Source organism: Amblyomma americanum, chromosome 8, assembly GCF_052857255.1.
Source record: "Amblyomma americanum isolate KBUSLIRL-KWMA chromosome 8, ASM5285725v1, whole genome shotgun sequence".
NCBI classification, from domain to species: Eukaryota; Metazoa; Arthropoda; class Arachnida; order Ixodida; family Ixodidae; genus Amblyomma; species Amblyomma americanum.
In genome coordinates this window covers 125,079,345-125,092,370 of record NC_135504.1, presented here as the reverse complement: position 1 = coordinate 125,092,370, position 13,026 = coordinate 125,079,345, and positions in this window count along the sequence as shown.

Here is a 13,026-nt window from a genome sequence, read left to right as displayed (position 1 = left end):
TCTGAGAAGCAAACATTTTTAATGCATTGATGTCTGTTTAGTAAAAAAACTCTCTGAACGAATAATAGATCACCGTAAAATTGAAGAAAAAGCCATTTTTGTCCACGAGTTTTTCTCGCGTTAGACATTTGGTTAGCGAAATTTTGAGTGCAGAACACATGCTAAAAGCAGTGCAAAAAGCACTGTATTAATATTAATAGTTAATTTTCGGGACGTTCATGCTTAAAAGCTGTAACCTGATCCTTGGAAGCGAATTACCTTCGGTCGTATTTCATGATTGGCAGTGAAACATGCGGTCTCTAGGGCTCCCGCTACATCCAGGGCCGAATGAGTACAAATATCGCCTAGCGATGCTTAGGGTGTGGAAAAACGCAGGAACAGACATGCCTACACACCATGAGGTGCCATCACGGGTTTGATTGACCACTTGGCTCTCCATACAATACAATAATAAAACAAATACATTTAGGACAGAACACTGAGTTTTGAAGATTGGTTGAACTTCCCCGTGACGGCCGTTCAGTATGCAGAGAAGAATATTACTACCTCTCTGTGTTTGTTAAAGTTCTGTTTGTTTTATTCTTAACAACTTGTTAACCTTTACTGGCAATGTTCCAAATTTAGAACATATGAAACACAATAATTTATTTTCCTTCAAAATGCACCCTTGTTAGGAATTTTCTTACCACTGCATAGTTAGTAATATCGTATATATATCGTATATATTATGAACTTGCTTAAATTATGTGAATTATTACATGTAAATGGATTTGTATTGGGCGTCGTCACACACGAGGAATTATGAAGTCCTTTCGCTTAAAAGGTTTAAATGAAGAAAACAGAGCAAATGTAATGAGAACTCGTCAGTGATTTCCTGAAACACTAAAAAATGAACTGAAGGATCTGCGTCTTTCACTGGCAGTGAGTCTTACAGGAATTCTCCATTTCTGAAACATTGGTCTGTGCTAGTGGCATTTCGAAAAGGCAATATTCGTATCTCGGAGTCTCTTGCGTTTCGCCGGTAGGCGCAAGCGTTGTCCCAATTTGTAAGTTTGGTATAGGGGGGCCTAACGTCACAACGTGACTCAGGCTACCAGAGACGCCGTAGTGGAGGGCTCCGGACATTTCGACCATATAGGGTCTTTAGCATGCACTTACATCCTACAGTACACGGGCCTCCAGAAATTCGCCTCTATTGAAATTCGACCCCTCGGTCTAACGAATATGTGAGCACAGATCTGCGGAGCTTTTCGGGCAGTGTGTTTGCAGGCTGCGTCTCATGCTTATACTACGTACGCTGGAACTGAAGCACGTCTTCGGGCTCTCAACACCCAGCGACGTGCTGCGTCTGAGGGGCGTTTCGCAACGTTTCGCAACGGTTCCCAGGTCTCGCGTCCAATGACGTCAAAGATTGCACTATGCGAGGGGCAGACCGCTAAAGCACCCTCCCTACCCCCTCCCCCCCTAGCGCGCACGCCGCATGAAAACATCTAATGCAACGTGTGCAAAAATGTGTGGGGAGGTTATGTGATCGTGGAACAGAGCTACGCGTGTGTGACTTTGGGCCATACGTATCATAGCTATGAAGTAAAGGCCATGGCTAGATAAATGGTTTTCCTGCCTACCATGGCCTCTGAAACAGTGTAAACGATACAACTCAAGCGGTGACAAAAAATCATTCAAGCACCGTAGTTTTCTCCACAATTGGCGGTTCACAATTAGAGAAGTCATTCCTTGCAGCTATAAAGTTGTCTTCACATAGCAAGATTATGAAATTCACAACGCACTTTGTTTCCACAAATGTGCCACAAATGAAGCGTAGAAAATATCATGCTGAATCATTTTAAATGTGCCTATATTTTTCTCACGTTTGGTTATAATAATGACACGAGGGTTGGAAGTAGAAGAAGAAAGAGATCGCAGCCTCTAGAAGTAGACGACGCTGAAGTGTAGGTCCGTTTCTCTGGTGCCCTCGTTCAGCCGCTGCAGTTCCTTTTCAGTGTAACAACTTTTACACATCTGGTGGAGGTGCGGGGTATACGCATTCCAAGTAGTCCCTACAGTTCGGTGGCGCTGTTCCAGCCGCGTGGACAACACAGTTTAAGCGTATTGCCCGCGACGGTGATGTGGCATCTATGTGCTTGAGAACGTCGGTGAAGTAGAGCACTGCCAAGAGTTCAGTGTTTGTACTCCATCGACCTTCCGGCCAAGGTGGATGCTCTTGTCTCAAGCATACCTCACCAGCTTGCTAGTCGACGCAGAAGATGGCGGGGTGTCACTGGACAATATGGCTCACTGTGGCTACCACGGATCTGCCGCCGGTGAGACATGGAGCCACCGGCGATGACGAGCACTTAGCTATGAGAGTGAGCTCCGGCAGGGATACCCTGGGTGAGAGTACGGAAGTACTTCCGCAGTGAGCCTGAACCTGGTGTTTCAGAAATAAGGCTTCACCGTAGTGGGGATCACAGTACCTGAGAGATACGTATCCACTGTCGGCTGCTGCAGTTATAAAATCCCAAGGGTAAAGCAGAAATAACCTGTTCAAGTTGTCGCGGTAGCCCACGTCTAGCGCATTTCTCTCCTCCCCCATGAATGGGAGGTACATTGTCAGAGTGTGGACATCACACGGGTTGTCTTTAGTCGCCCCGATTTTTTGATGAAGATCAACAAAGGAAAGAACTAGGTTGCATTCTCTCAGGTATACCGCGTGGTTCCTTCTCTGGAAGCTGAGCGTCATCCGTGCAACAGTACCGCTCTTATCGACCGTGAAGTCTCTCGGGTGCGACCTGAAGAATATTTCCAAGTTGCCGTCATACAAGTTCATCAAGTGGTCGGACATACCGGGGACTGCAGACAGACAGTTGTGAAGCGCTTCGCTCCATATATCCAGGCCTCCATCAGCCGCCTGGGTATGCAGTGCCAGGTACCTGGCCAGCCAATGATCCACGGCTGCGATTGGGGAGTCCTCGGCCACGGTCACAGTGTCCTGCTCGGCGTAATAGCAGAAGTACGATGGCTTCTCGCGCACAAAGTGGCGGAACAGGTCTTCGGCGCCCGGCGCGAAGTAAGCGGCCAGCTCCTCGTCGTGTACCAGTGGTCGGCAGGCGGCCATTAGCGCAGACACTGGCCAGCTCGGTGAGCGCCTCTGTACGAGCAACTGCCGCAGCCCGGGCAGCAGGTTCGGCTCTGCCGTCGACATGGTCAGCAAAAGACCCCTGAGCCACGGTTCTGCAAGCAAGAAAAAACAAGATAATCCACACGCTGCCGCGTACTTGTATGATGCAAGGGTTGCTTCAATGGAGGGGATCTCACTTGATGCCCGCAACGTAAGCACCTCGAAAACGGGGAGCACAGGCCTTTTCAGTGAAACAACTGTTACAATAGAATATGTGAAGTTTGATGAAGAATTTCAGTAGCTGTAATATTGCTTCATAGTGCCTTGTTTAAAAAAAAAAACTGGAGGATGCTTAAGCTTCGCGTTTGAAAGTGGAACGCGACAGCGTGTCGCGGCGCTGTCAGGGAGTCCTCTTCGCGGCTGCGTTTTTATGGAGGAAAGACGCTAAGGCGCCCGTGTGCTGTGCGATGTCAGTGCATGTTCCGGAGCTCTCCACTACAGCACCTCTTTTTTCCTTTCTTCTTTCACTCCCTCCTTAAAATATTCCCTTATGGCGCGGTCCAGGTGTCCAACGATATATGAGAGAGATGCTGCGCCATTTCCTTCCCTAAAACCAATTATTATTGTTATTAGTCCATGGACCGCAATCGCCCGTTAGGCGCGGCGCCTTTATACTCGGACAAATCGCTCTGTTACGCACGGTGAAACGGACCCGGGTAGCGGAAAACCACGTAGAAGCGCTGCCAAGTGCCTCGCCGAAACGCGTGGGACTCAAATTGCAGTTGTAGTTCGACGGCACATCGTTCTCGACAAACCCGGTGCCACAAACGCCAGCATAGCTTCCGCGCCGAACGAACGGGCAGCAAGAAGCAAGCTTCGTGGTGAACGCGCTTTGGATGTGTGCTGCGTTGTTCGCCGCTCACCGCGTGATCCCTGCGTGTCCGCACGGCTCTACTGCGCCCGAACGAGACATACGTCAGAAGATTCGCGTCCTTTCCATGAAATCAATTCTCATTTCATTTTCATTTTCTTACAGTGCGGTTCGGATATCCACAGAGATATGTGACACAGTCCTCACTTCCTTTCATTATAAGCGATTTTCATTTCATTTTCATTCCCATGCGGAGCGGTCCGCGTTGTCGACCGAAATATGTGACAGGGGTCGGTTCCTTTCCTCGCGCTGCCGTCGCGCGCTAGCTGTTGGGGCAGTGGCGTACATTGCGAGGAAGAGGAGGAGGGATTTTTATCGCTCACGGGGAGGAGGAGCGCTTTTTCGCTTACGGCCGACGCCAACGACACCGGAGACAACTGCTTCCGCTAGAAATTTTAATTTAGAACCCAAAAATATATCCCCCCAGCTCGATTCAAACTGCTAGCGCCGGCAAGCGGCAGAACTCCGTGATAAATTAAAACTTCCAAGCCACGTTTCACTGATCACCCAAAATAACCAAATAACCGATATTATGCAGTTCACATGTGAAAGCAGCCAGTCGCAGGAAGAACTCGAAAATAAAACTTGGTTTTTTGGGACAGGAAATGGCGCAGTATCTGTCACATATCCACGGACAACTGAACCGTGCCGTAAGGGAAGAAATAAAGGAAAGAGTGAAGAAAGAAACGAAGAGGTGCTGTATTGAAGGGCTCCTGAATAATTTCGGCCACCTGGGGATCTTTAACGTGCACAGCACACGGGCGCCTTATTGTTTCGCCTCCGTCTAAACGCAGCCTCGTTTTTCTGTTTAAAGAGCATTTTCTCATAAGAACGCTGTACTCCTTCGACGCAGGAAAAATCGATTATTCTCTTGTGTCCCTACAGACGAGGTCACAGTGTCTATCACGGCCGCCCGCCTACATGCCTGTAAAAAAGCCGCGGTCGAGAGCACCAAACAAGCCACCAGCTGTATACATACTACGCTACATACGTGTCGCAATCTGTTCGGCTCAAGCGGCTTCATGCAACGTTCTAGATTCCCATTCGCTAAGCTCAGAGTGATAGCGAACCGCTAGGTGGCTCACCGGTCGTCATGTATTTTCGTATCCCCGGTTAAGACAGGAGGCATAGTCTTCGCAACGCGACACTCTGAACACGTCTGTAAATGGCTACTAGTTATTAGGCAATCCCAATTCAGTAACTTATTAAGGCAATTAAAATATTCATAATTGCTCCTAACTTGAAATAACCTGTGACGACAGGTGCTTTGTAGGGTAAGCTGTACGCAATTTGTATGCTACTTTTTCTTTCTTATTCTTTATTGCTGTGACAATGGTGTATTGCTGTGAAAAAGAGAATTACATGAAAAGTCAAATTTATTGGCGAGAAAAAAATATAAAACAGGTCATTCTCATTCGTGATATCACGACCGAAAACCACCGTGTTGTCCTAGTTTATTAGTGAATGGGAATGGCCACGAAGGTTTGTTACAAAACTTTGCAAGAACCAGCAATAAGGGCGACACAGTTGCACTATGCACAGCCCGACATGCAACTCGCATTCACTCAACTCCGAATGGATATCATTGAGTGAAGCTATTATACCAATTTCTGAGGGATGTCTTATGAATGATAGTGGCGAATGGGTAATAACCACAGTTTTCTGACAAAAAAATAGGACTGTGCATGTAATCTTTGGCGAATACTATCTAAGAGCTGAGGCGGCAAAGTACTTCTAGTTGAAAAACACCCTTACAGTTAAAACAGCGGAAAAAGTTCTAGAAATCAGTGCTGGAAATATATTTGATATATTCTTCTATAGTTATGCCTCTAAAATTATAACAACGTTTTGAAGTCTATATTGAAACAATGTTTGTTTAGAAAGCAAAATAGCGTTTTGTATACCACACGACGTTATCTGTTAATTTTTACCGCTAATGTAACATTGCAATGGAACATGTATCAGTACTGCAACATACATGACATTTGTATAACACTATTCTAATGTTCGGTGCAACCTGGGCTCTTTCGAAGTTACAAAAACAAAAAAGCATGCTCTGTGTTCACTCACTCTCTCCGCGACATGCATTTTCAATATATCGCATTTATACAATAAAGGGGAGGGTGAGAACGCAAATAGCGCCCCGCGGAAATGATTTACTGGGCGTCAGACCTACACACACAATTGCAGACAATCGTGGTACGCAAGCTAAACAAATCACTAATGCTCCGTGTGAAGGACCGGAAGAAGAAAAGTGCTGGACGTCAGAAAGAACTCACCTGTTCAGCGTAGTGTGACAAAAACTACACGGCTCGGTGCCACCGGGAAGCCCACACGCGTTGTAGGTATTCTAGACGACGCCATGGCCATCGACCACGGGAGCAGCGCTGTGATGTTGATGCCTGCATCGTAAAGGAGAGTTTCAGAAGGCTCAGCCCATCACGGCACAGCCACAAATGTGCGTTGACATGCACAGTGTCTCGACTGTTATCAACGATTGTCAAGCTATCCACTTTTCGATGGGAGCCTCCGGCGTGGTCGGCTCGTTCACTGGACGTGGCGAAGTTGGGCGTGCGCGTGCGCTACGGCACTCAGTTAGGGGCACAGCACGGCGCTTAATTCCAATTTAAATCATAACGCGGCGTAACCCTGCGGATGCCATCCAGTTGTTATATTTAGTGGCTATATATTATGAAAAATAAAATTAAATATAAAAACGGAAACAATAGATGTTGCTAGCCGCGGCATCTGCCATCGAAACCCTGAGGACCTGAGCTGCTGGCTAGCGGGAATAAAAGGACAGGAAGATTACAGGGAGAGGGAAGGCAAGGGGGAAGCGATAGTAAAAAGGATAGGGGTAGGGTGGCATTATGAGCGTGTAGAAACACAGGATTTGGAAATGATAAACCTTCCAATCAGAGGAGTGCAAATAAGGTGCTCTCCGGTTGTCTATGGAATGGCGCGCGCCGGAATGGGCACCGTGTTACGTAACACGGGCTGCACCCCAGGGGCATTTAAACTTCCTTCGACGTCCTGTGGACGGTAGGGATGCCTGCAAGGCATCTGCAGGGCGTCCAAAGAAGGTACACTGGCCATTGCGCATTTCCGCAAGCCGCTTATCAGGGCCTCCAAGAAGCAGCTGAGGCCGGCGGCAACCTACTTGACCAGACTAAATAGAAAAGAGAGAAAAATTAGGACGAAGGGAAGGGCAGGAAGAAGAGAAGAAAAAAGATGATATACGTGCGGAATAACGTCGCAAAGCTGCACTTCCTGTATGAGAGGCGTCATACTGGACAGCTCTGGAATTATTTCGAGCAATATTTAGGCCCGAATTCGCCTTAAAAAACGCATCTGCCATGGAAGATATTCGGATCATTGAGCTCAGGGTTAGCAGCCGAGTGCTAGAGGCAAAAATCCACAGTGGTGTTACAAGACTCGTATATGAAAAAGCGATCGCTTATGAGACAAATGAAACGAAGACCCGAAAACCATCCACTATCATATGAGTTGCGATACAGCGACAAGCATATATGGTCCATCAATTACGCTAGCCTTCTGGTCATTTTTGCTGCTGCAGAAACAGGTGACTGGTTAAAAAAATAGAGGTGTGAAATCTTACTAGCAACAGAAATTATTCTGAAAATATTCAGCAACAAACTCACCAAGAACCCATGAGCAGGAGAAAGAGATAGGAGTATAAAGCATAATAAAAAAATACATTATTACGAAAATTAACATTCACGGGACACAGCAGACGTTTCCGTATAGATAATATATGGGAAATTCACTGAAAACCAAGTCGGAAAATGAAGTCGATGTTAGGTCCAAAACGTTGTTTTTCTGCTATTAGCCATGTGAATGAGAAAATTAACGCACGAGATTTTTTTAGTGCAAACCGCAGGCGTCACCTGGCGTCGACGCTTGCAGGAATTTGGCTTTACGATTTATGCTTTAAGGGGGTTTAACGTCCCAAAATGACTCAGGCTATGAAAAACTCCGTAGTAATGGGCTCCGGAAGTTTCCACCACATGGGGTTTTTTAACGATCTGGAAACTGGGAATTGGGTCTTGGGTGCAAATGATTCACTACTGTCCGCCATGGAGAGGCATGTATCCGCAAAATAAATTATGGGACATTAAGTTATTCCCAAAAGAGAGGTGCGTGTTAGACATTGTGCTTCCTTACTTCGTCATCACTTATAATAAACTGCACATCTCCAAACAAAAATATAAAGCTAACCCAATGTTTCGAAGTCGACTCGACTCCTTCATCAGGGGTGACTGAGGGCAGAACCTAGCGTCTTTAAGTATGGAGGTGAGGAGGGGGTCAAAGTAACGAAAGCTGTGATGCGAAAGGCGTGGGGGAGGAGGAGGAAGTGGGGTTAAGGCTGTTAGTCACGTTGTAGCACTGTCGGGAGACGGTCAATGGCGACTTTTTATCGTTGAGTTGAAGAGAGAAGTATCTGGGCAAATACTGGGAGCAGGTTTTCTTTTGTGCGGTTGATTTTTCCGGGGTGGTTCGGATGTGCCAGGATTCCAGAAGGAGCCTTTAGTGGTAATTTTTTTTTTGGTTCCAAGGATGCGGGTTTCTTCGAAGTTGATTCTATGGTCTGAGTCCTTGGAATGTGCGGCTACAGGACGGCGGTTGTTTAACGGGAGCTGACATCGTACACGGACCTCTAGAATTTCGCCCTAATTCAAATGTGTCAGCCGTGGCTGGAATTGAAGCCGTCTTTCAGGTCAGCAGCCGAGCACCATAAATACTGAGCCACTGCGAGACGGGCAGTTATTCAAACAGGAAAACACAAAAAGGTTAGGTAGTGTTAACACATCTTGCTGAAGCCGCTCTCGATCGGTTCTTTTTTGTCATCGTGTCTGCGATTCCAATCTCGCGCTTTCTTTGACGGTGATAGTTGGGGGGATAGCTATGGTGATGGTTATGGTTATGGTGATGTTTATGGTTATAGAGATGGCTAAGTTGATGGTGATGGTGGTTATCACCGGTTTTCATGAATTTCGATGCCTTCCCTTTGGTGCAATAGAAGCGCGTCCTCATTACGTCAAATGATCGACATGGCCATTTTCGGATACCTTACGCCAACAACGAATGCCTTGTTTCTAAAGTAAAGGATAGAGTACGCAAATGCTCATAGTTTTATGAAGAAAGATTCAGGTATTTACCTATTGATATTCGCTCTAGTCCAGCTTGACTGCGTATCCTCGTCAGCCTGGACATGTTCACCGTAATGGGCCACAAAGAATGCGTGTAGGGATCAGGATGGCGCAGGAAAAATGCAGCATTCGTCGGTTGTTTCCATGACAACGAAGGAACTGCGTCCCTTCGGAACACCTGCGGGTGCGTCGGAAATTGGTAAGCTTAGAGCGTACGGCGAAATTTCTTCTACTTGTAAAAAGGAAAGCGTATAACGCTTAAAAAGGCAGGAATTTCTCACGAATGCCACAAGCAACATTGAGGTTCTGGCTGGTCAGCCAGTCTACCTTGGTACAGGGGGCAGGTACCAGACACCTACTTACAAGATGTCCGCATATATCACATGCCCATGTTGGTCAGTGCCAAATGGTTCGAATCACTAATTCAGAAGTGATGGCTGTGTTGTACGGTTCGGTAGCCCACTGAGATATGTGAAAAAGTGACTGCGTCATTTCTTTTCCTCAATTGGAAATTGGTTTTTGGGGAAAGGAAATGGCGGAAAATCTGCCTCACATATCGGCGGACACCAGAACCACCCCGTAAGGTAAGAGATATAGGAGGGAATAAGAGAAGAGACGAAGAAAGAGGTACCGCAGTGGAGGGCTCCCGAATAGTTTCGACAACCTGAACATCTTTAATGTGCACTGACATTGCACAGCACACGGACGCCTGAGTTTCACCGGCATCTAAACGCGGCCGCCGCGGTTGGGTTCGAACCCGGGAACTCCAGATCAGTTGTAGCGCTCTAACCAACTAAACTCTTCAAGGACGGAAAAATGGTACACACGTTGGCGTCGCCAATTTCCCAACGTGGCACTGAGCGCATTTCTTGGTTCATCCCCATGGATGCGAATTTCTTCTTCCAAAAAAGTAAAGAAAGGCTTAGTGTAAGGCAACTCGAACAGCCAATCATGCCACCGCAACACCGCGATGTCTGCCGTCGAAAAGGGTCTTGCAGGGACGAGAGTCCGAAAAGCGAATTTAGAGCCCTCTTATACTGCCAAAACATCCTTAATTATGCATTTCAAAGCAACAGCTTCATTACGCTGGGTAAAGCCGCTCTTCGCGTGTCGTTAAATTTGGCCTTCCCAGAGCCAGAGATCACGATTGTGCGGGGTTCAAGTGTCCACCGAGATGTCGAATTCTGAGAGCTACTGCACCCTTTCGACAAAATCGTTCCCGGGTTCGAAGCCAACCGCGCGGCCGCGTTTCGATTCTAGCGAAACGCGAAGGCGCCTGTGCGATGTCAGTGCACGTTAAAGATGCCCAGGTGGTCAAAATTATTCCTGAGCCCTCCTCTACGGCACCTCTTTCTTCCTTTCTTCTCTTAGTCCCGCCTTTATCTCTTGCTTTACGGCTCGGTTCAGGTCTCCGCCGAGATTCGACATATACTACGCCCTTTCCCCGAGAACCAATTTTTAATTTTTAAATAAATTTTCTTCAAAAAACATGCTTTTGCGGAATTGAGGTGTCCAGCGAGATGTCGAGATTTGAGAGCTACCGCGCTCTTTCCTTCTGTCAAAAACTTTTCCCTACGTCAAAAACACATGCTTTCACATTCCTCCACGTAACCAGATTAGGTGCCCTCAGTTCCGTTTCACGTTTATCGAAACACTATCGAGACGCTATTGCGGACGGAGGGCAGTGCGCGCACGCGTGAGCGAACTTTGGTGAGCCTCTGTGCATTCCTCGAGCACACGGGCTTGACGTCCCGTCTGTTTTCCGTCAGGTCGTTACACGCAGTGACCGAACGCTCCGCGAGTTGTACCTTGAACGATTAATAACTGGACGCCCCACTCCAGTTGTAGCCAACGCAGTGCTGTGCACGTGTGTTTTAATTCGTCTAAAATGAACTAATCACGCGCACAACTTGGAGACATTTCTTATTGTGTAAATAGTTTGTACATATTACTTGTCCCCCTATCCTCTCTTCCTGTACCCTCACCTCTTTCATTTCATTTCTGCATTCTGCCTGCTATCCTTTATTTCCGCTGCCCCAGCTCAGGTGCTTCAGTATCGATGGCAGATGCCGGGGCTACAAAAACCACTACCACCACCTCCATCCAAACAAGGCCGCCGCGGACAGTTTCGAACCCCGGTACTCTGGATCAGTACACGAGCGCCTTAACAACCTAGTCACCTTGGCGGGTACCTATGCAGCGTGCGGAACGCTCTCAACGTTACAGACGCCAAGCCGCTGCCACATGACACTGTGGTAGGGAGGGTGCGCTGCCTATTGTGTGCGGAACGCGCTCAATGTTACAGGTGCCAAGCCGCGTCTGCTTGCCCAATACACCCCAGCTTTCGCCCTCTAACCAGGTTTAGCAGTAGTTGAACCGCAGAGAATTTTTGTAATTTTTTTTCAAGACACGTGTGTAAATTGTTTTCAGTCCTAGGCCTAGACACGTATGCTGGTCCATGAGGCTGCAATGGCTTTAAGGTGGACAGCAGTGTTCGAATTTCAGTCGCCGGCGCCTTCAGCACATTGAACCAAAAAAGCCGTTGCGTTGTGACAGTCGCGGACTCTCGAAAGAATACTTCGCGCCGACGCGCGTGTGACAGAGGAAGTCGAACACGCAATGACTGGCTTCCCGTCTCGTAATGTGACTAGAAGACTTTGAACGCACAAAGCGTGTCGAAGAAGCTACAGCTGCGACGCGCGTCGAGTGCCGGATCTATATTCAATGCATAGCGAACGCTTTGAACGCCGAGGAAAACGAGAAAATGCGGCAGAGTTTCCGATGATGGCCTGAATGCCAGTTACCGGGCTAACTATTTTGCCAGAGACCTCCTGTGACATATCCCAAAGAGTCACGAATCTACCTACCCGGCCTCGTTGTCCCAGAACATTGATTGTATTCGCGTTGTAAGAAGGGCACTGTAGTCCTCACCTTGTACGATGACGTGTACATCCAGGGCCGGGGCAGATGTCTCGGAAAGCTGCTGCAGGTAGATATCGCTGCACGTAATTATCAAAAGTTATCCAGATTGTTGCCGGCCTTTCGAGGAGTCCCCTCCTGTGCATTCTGAAGAAGGCTGGTACGGGGCACTAGCCTGCGACATGGTCCGAACAGATTGGCGTCTTCCTGGATTGATGTCGTAGGTCAGACTGATTCGTGGCGGAATGCCACGACAGCAGATCAAAAAGTGCTCACAGGCTCTCCAATTTCCTCTTCCTTGAGCTGTCCCGTGATCCCTTTCGCGCGCGCTTCCGTCTTGACGAAAAAAAATGTTTTTTTTCAAGCGATGTTTATTGCCTCATGGCATAAATGTTATCATATGAGAAATGAACAGGATGCTTAAATAAATAAAAAAGTGGGTTCAACTAAAGAAATAAAAAAATGGTTTTTCAGGAAAGGAAATGACGCAGTAACTTTCTCACATACCTCGGTGGACACCCGAACTGCGCCGTAAGGGGAGATATAGAGGAGAGAGTGAAAGAAGAAAGGAAGAAAGAGGTGCCGTAGTGCATCTCTCTGGAAAGTTCCGACCACCTGTCGAAAGCGCAAGGATATTCCCATAGGTGCAGAGCAGTTGTTCTAGAGGGAAAAAGAAAAGGAGCAGTAACTGCCTCAGTTGTTATGCACCACGAGCCAACCGTGAGGGAGGGGAAGGTGGGAGTGAAAGAAGAGAAAGAAAAAGCAGTGCAATTGTGGTGGGCTCAAGAGGAATTTCGACCCCCCGGGAATCTGTGCTGACATCGTAAAGCACAGAGGCGCATTTTGTGTTCCACAACCACGAATAAAATCGAAAATGAAAATTCGTT